Source organism: Porites lutea, chromosome 3, assembly GCF_958299795.1.
Source record: "Porites lutea chromosome 3, jaPorLute2.1, whole genome shotgun sequence".
In the NCBI taxonomy this organism is placed as follows: domain Eukaryota; kingdom Metazoa; phylum Cnidaria; class Anthozoa; order Scleractinia; family Poritidae; genus Porites; species Porites lutea.
Window position 1 is genome coordinate 23,719,774 of NC_133203.1, and position 6,252 is coordinate 23,726,025.

Consider the following 6,252-nt stretch of genomic DNA (forward strand, 5'->3'; position numbering starts at 1 on the left):
CTTCGTAGCGTAGCGTCCGGCCTGTAGAAACCACTGCTTGCAGGGTATAGAGTTATGGATGCACTTGGGAGGTTTGCTAAGCACTCAAGAAGCTAGAGTCGCACGAGGCGATAACCGAGTGCGACTCTTAATACGTTTCTTTCGAGCTTAGCAACCTCCCGCGTGCATCCATAACTCCATGGTTGTACGCTGCACGTTTACCATTTCTTAAATTGAGTGCAAATAATGCAAATCCTGACAAATGACAAGAAGATCTGCATAATTAAGAACAGTGGGAACATCGATGGCAAATCGGTTTTTAATCCCTTAATATAGTCTACGACTCAAAATCCAGGCACCAAAACAAAAGTATGTTGTGGAACTGAACTCGAAAAAGTTGAATCTATCTAGTATTTAGGAATTATCGGAAATTAATAGTATTCCTAAACTAAAATGGTTCGTTCAAGCATATCGTCGTCACTCTTAAGTAACGTTAATTAACTTTCTTCTATAAAGCCACATTTTGACCCTACTTTTGAGCAACTTAAAGACTAATCTGAGGAACTGCAGACCGCGGAACCGCGGAACCTGCGGAACCTGCGGAACCTAGAAATGGCTGAATTTCCCGAATTTCCCGGCCTGTTAGTACTCCTCGATCTCCATAATTTTTCATATGATACTCAGTCTTATTCATTAATTGTTACTTATTTTTTTGTTGTTGGGTTTGTTTGTATAAAATCTCTCAGTCGAGGGATTTATCGGTATAAATCCCTCAAACAAGGGATTTATACAGATAAGTTTCTAATTAATAGTTATGAATTCAATTCATCAACCCCGCTCTTCCCTGCTACATTATCAAGCCCTCCCTGGACTTTCAGTTTGTTGAATATTCAAGATGCTTGTACGTTAAATAAAGGTTGTTGAATAACAAAAGAAAAGGTGTGAATCATGAAATAATTGTGAATAAATGCTCTTGACTGAACGAATGCAAATAAACTATGATAAAAGGCAAACATGAAACTTAGGAAAGATTGATCTATAAAAAAGTATTGCAGCTAAATATTTGAAAAAAGTTATAATAAATGTGAAATGCGGGTAAAACATCAAGGCAAAAGGCCTAATTAAGCAAGCTTAAATCTTAATAAATTTAAATCTGAATAAATAAGAGAGAAGAAGGAAAATACGCCGGAATTAATAAAACGAGGATAAAATGCAAATGAACATTAGTTCTTAAAAAGTGCTTTAAAAATCTAGATTTTTTTTTATTTCCTACATGATAACTGCTACCCAACGCTCCCTAAGTATTCTCACTCCAAAACTATACAAACAAAGTCTCTTAATAATATACATATTTGGACAATACAATCAATTTTGCGAGTCATTAGCGAGTTCTTAGCGAACATGGACTTTCCAGAAATCACCAGAAGATGTTGGACTTGAGTTTACATCATCACAAAGGAAATAAGGAGGTTTTGTATTCCAAAAACCACCCTAGACTGGTTATTCCACGGTATGAAGTCTTGACTGGCGGCTGAGAAGGAGAAGTTGAACCAATCACAATGTTGGAAACGAGGAGCCATCCTCCTGAAATGAATAGTTGTATGTTGTTATACATTTTTTTAATAAGGACAGACAATCGTTTGTAAAGGTAAAGGCATGCTTCACGGAAAATCTGACCAGGCGGCAAACGACGTCTCTTTTCTACTATGCCGAGGCCGATCTGTATAATTCTTGTTAGTGTACACTGTATACTAAAACAGTGGTAGTGTTTTCCGCGTCCTCTGATTGGCTACTCAATCAGTAAATATCCTGCACTATTCACTGATTCACCTCCAGTTCCTCCGAGCGAGCGACGCCCCATCCGAATGAGAGCTCAGTCCTCCCAAAATTTCTCGAGAAAAGCGATCCTGAAGTTACAAGACCAGCTTGCTCAACATGACCGGTGCAAAAATCTCAACCAAAGGCGTTTGAGTTATGCGCGTCGATTCAAATCCACCAATCAACGTATCGCGACCGTTGGCAGTTCAAAACCACAACCCTGCCCCGCACAGGGATGTTTGTTTGGTCGCGATACGCTGACTAGGCTAATTGCTGCCTGCCTTGTCTCCTTCTTTAGTTCTAACCGCCGAGGTCAAATACTCATCTCGCAAAATAGCGCTTAAAACAGCCCGGGATGGCGAAAAAATCATGACACATGACTCAGTTAACATTTTCTTCAAACTTTTATTGAAAAATTTGCTTTGAATTCTGCATTTTGGAACAAATAACAGCCACCGTATTGTTCATGTGTATTTCTTCTATAAATAACAAAAGATCGTAGCAAAAAATGGTGGCAAAATGGTGGCAAAAACAATATTTTATTTGCCACTCGAAAATACAATTCATATCTTCGCGCCACCGTATAATATCCTCTATACATCACACTTATCCTTATCCATGCAATTACTGCAGCAATTGGTAATTATTGTCTATTTTTGTCTTTTGCAAGTTTTAACAAATATTCTGTTTAAGGGAAGTTATGTGAGTTCATGTAAAGAACATATTTTTAAGAGCAGATCTCACCTCCTTCAGTTGTCATGTCACAGGGTCGATCCAGTACCTCCCGTCTCCTTTAGAGTAACTAGAGTCCCGGATGCTCTTACAGGAATAAGCAGGGTCCTTGGAATTCCAACCCCGCTGCTTTGCTGTGGCAGATAATAAGAAAATGACTATATATGGTAAATATTCACTCCGCCGTGAAGTAAAATCAAGTTAAATAGACGAGAGTTACCTACGAATTTCACATCTGTTTCCTTTGTAATCGGAATGACAATGACCAGTTTGTTTCTTCTTGTTGGTGGGTAAATCTTGGCAGGAAACCTGAGAAATCGATTTTAAAAGCGAATTTAAATGAGAAACATCGATCATACAATATCCGAAAACTATGGATGACGTCATTATTGTGATTTAGTTTTCACCAGTTTTGTTTGCTTTAGAAGCAATGTAAGTAAGTATGTTGATATATATACTTTAAGCTGCTTCAAGCCACAGGAAAACAGGTACGAAACCTCGTTATTTAAAAGAAAACGTTATCAAAACGACTATTTACGATACTTGAGTTCTGAAAAAATATAACTACTTGAATTGTTATGATATCAGTAAATTTATAAGGGGACCTCGAAAATGCGGAGATTTTGAGCCGTAAGTGTGAGAACATGGAAATCGAACATGGTAACCGTCGTAAATAACAAAATAAACATTTTCAAGAAATAACTTCTATGTCTTATTTTTTTAAGTTTGTTCATTCATACAATTAGCTCTAAACACGATCACGAGACTACAGCATCACTTCTGCGAAGACGTCGGCGAATCTTTTCTTACTTTCAGGTTCAGTTTTTGGGCTTTTTTTGATCGGAAGCTAAAGCAGTTGTGTATTTTTGTTTCGGAAGTGCAACATCATTTTCCTAAAAATTTCAAACGTGATCGATCTGTTTGGAGCCGGTTGATGGAGAAAAGCTGTCCCGGAAAGAGGGTCACCCTCCCATCCGAGCCAACTTTAGGGAGTGTTTATGAGGAAAAATTGACCACTTTTCCCGAGTCAACAATGTTCGCGCATGTTTTCTTTGTCTAGCCTTGAGCGAGTTGACCCAGCTAGCTGGGCGAGCTGAAGTGGAGAAATGTTAGCCCGGCTTGAAGGGTGAGCCCACCATACCGGCTCACTGGCGGATCGCCTTGAACCCCGCCCACTACTATGGAAAGGCGTCTATCAGCTCATACTGTCAGGAAATTTTCGTAGCTGTCGTCAGCAATTTTAATACGGTTTTTCACATTTCTTTTTGACAAGAAATACTCTCAACGCAGTAGAAACAGTCTCCCTTTTTTATATTTCTGTTTTAGACACCTTCTAGGCTGTGTGAAACAGCTTTTTTTGCTTTCGAAGTACCACACGGGAGGGGTACTTTAGATTCCAAGTGACGGGGATCATCCGCGGAAGCTAAAATCAACACCAAAAAAGAACGAATATTTTGAATACTTAAATAAAGTCTCAGCTAAAAAAAGATTTGTTTCCAAAAAATCTCAGAACGGAAAATTTCAAAGCAAGAAAAAAAAAAACGTACTTCGATCATTCCCGTGACATCGAAAAACTGGCCAGAGTACCACCCCCTCACCCATCCCAGGTCAAAATAGTAAGTTCTCCCAATGTCCCGACTGACAATCTTGATAGTCAGGGGATTATATTCCCTTCCGATGTAAAGAACTTGAAGAATAATGCCTATTCTCTGCGGCCGACAGACTCAACTCTATAGTTTACTTTGGTTTTGCTTGTTTCGGGATTCGCTCACGACCAAATAGCTCACGTTCGATGTTAAAATGCTATTATGACTCCGCAACCTCGTCCCCAGGGCGCCTTTCCCTAGCTCCAAAGCTAGGGAAAAGAGCCCTGGGGACGAGGTTCATGACTCCGAGGCTTTAGGGTCAAAATTGCAAATTTTTTGCAACTCCATTGTCTCGCAATTCCCAGGAGAGACTTGCGCACAAAGAAAACAAACCAAATGTCGAAAAATGACCAGAAAGCCTCGAGGTAGCCTGAGTATCAGGCCTTCCTAAGGGGCTAGGGGAGAGGAGATTTTCGCTTCCATCTTTCCCCTTATCCCCAGAAACGCCTGATACTCAGGCTAGCCTCGAGGTCATGTTAGAATTTTGATATATTGAACGTGGGCTATTATGAAACCTGTTATAATATTTGAAGGACGCGGAAACAAGTGATTGCGAAATGGCTTCAAACATCCTATCTGATTGGAATAATACCTATCACAGAAACCCTGTGGGAGGGGGATTTCAAGTGACAGGGATTATCGAATGGCGGCAAAATCAAAACCGAAAAAAATCCGTAGGGCTTCAAACAAAACCCCCAAAAATTCCTGGACCAAAATTTAGCTCCCCAAAATGCAATGACGACTTTCCGAGCCACAAAAATTTCCAGAAAGCATCAAATGATACCGTAAAATTCCGAAAAAAAGCCCCTCCATGTATAAGCCCCCCAATCCTGTAACGCAAAAAACCCTCCGTTAAATCGCCCCTCCAGACGTAAGCCCCCCGGGGGCTTGTACTTGGAAAATTGCCCTCAAATTCAAAGTAAAAGAAAGCAAAAACGGTAAATTTCCTTCCAACTATAAGGCTTACCCGATCGATTTTGAAACGCAAATTTCCCTCCGTAGATAAGCCCCTCCAAAATTAAGCCCCTCAAAAAGGGTCTTTGAAAAATATAAGCCTCGGGGCTTATGTTTGGAATTTTACGGTATAACTATCACGAATCTTCAGATTGTTTTGAATACCCCCCAAAATTCCTACTTCTATCAAGCTACCCAAACTGGAAAATACCTGCCAAAATTTTCCTACCCAAAAAATCCCGAAATAGAACATTTCAAACCCCAAAAAATCCTTCGATCATCCCTGTCACTCGAAATCCGGAGTACCCACCCTCCTGGGCACAGAAAGCTAATCATGTCTTCTAGCAGACCAAGAGCCATAATGGCTCTTAAGCAGACCTAGTCCTCTTGGTCCGTGTTGACATAGCCCGTTCCAGGCGTTCGGATAGTGGAGTGCGTCACGAAGTAAGAGAGCGGGAAAAACACCTATGGGTGGGCGAAACCTTGTTCGTGTTTTGTTCGTATTGTTGTAGCCGCCATTATGGAGCTTTCACGAGCAAAAACATTTGCGCGCCCGAAGAAAACGCCTGCACTGCAGGCTAACCACACCACCTCGCTGTTTTTTTTCCTGCTCGCAACTCTTTCCCCACGAAAAATAAAATACACCTGTTTCACGACCTTTTTTGCACTTTTCACGCCAGCACTGCGACGCGGACTTGGAGCGCGAGATACGCGCAATGCATGGAGAACAAGTTCTGCAGGCTATAAAAGAAATTAAAAATATCAAATAAAGCAAGCTTGTTTCTATTTCTTGTCGAAAGAAAACGTGAAATCGTGACAGAATCCTAAAGTGACTTAAGAGGCCCTGCACCTAAGAAACGACCGATGATTTCCGGCTAAAAAATACAATCGGCCGATTTTTATCTCCCAAGTAGAGGGTACCGAATACTATTCAAAAATGAATTTCTTTTGTTTCAGTTTCGCTTTAATCCAAAAATATCGCGCCGCAAACTTTTTCCGTCTAATAGCAGCAAAATCAGGCCTAAAATAAGCTCTCGCAGAAAACGGTTCAGAAATCACTATCGCAACGCAAAATAACGACAAAACCACACAGTGATGAAGAAAAAGGCCTTTTAATGCAATA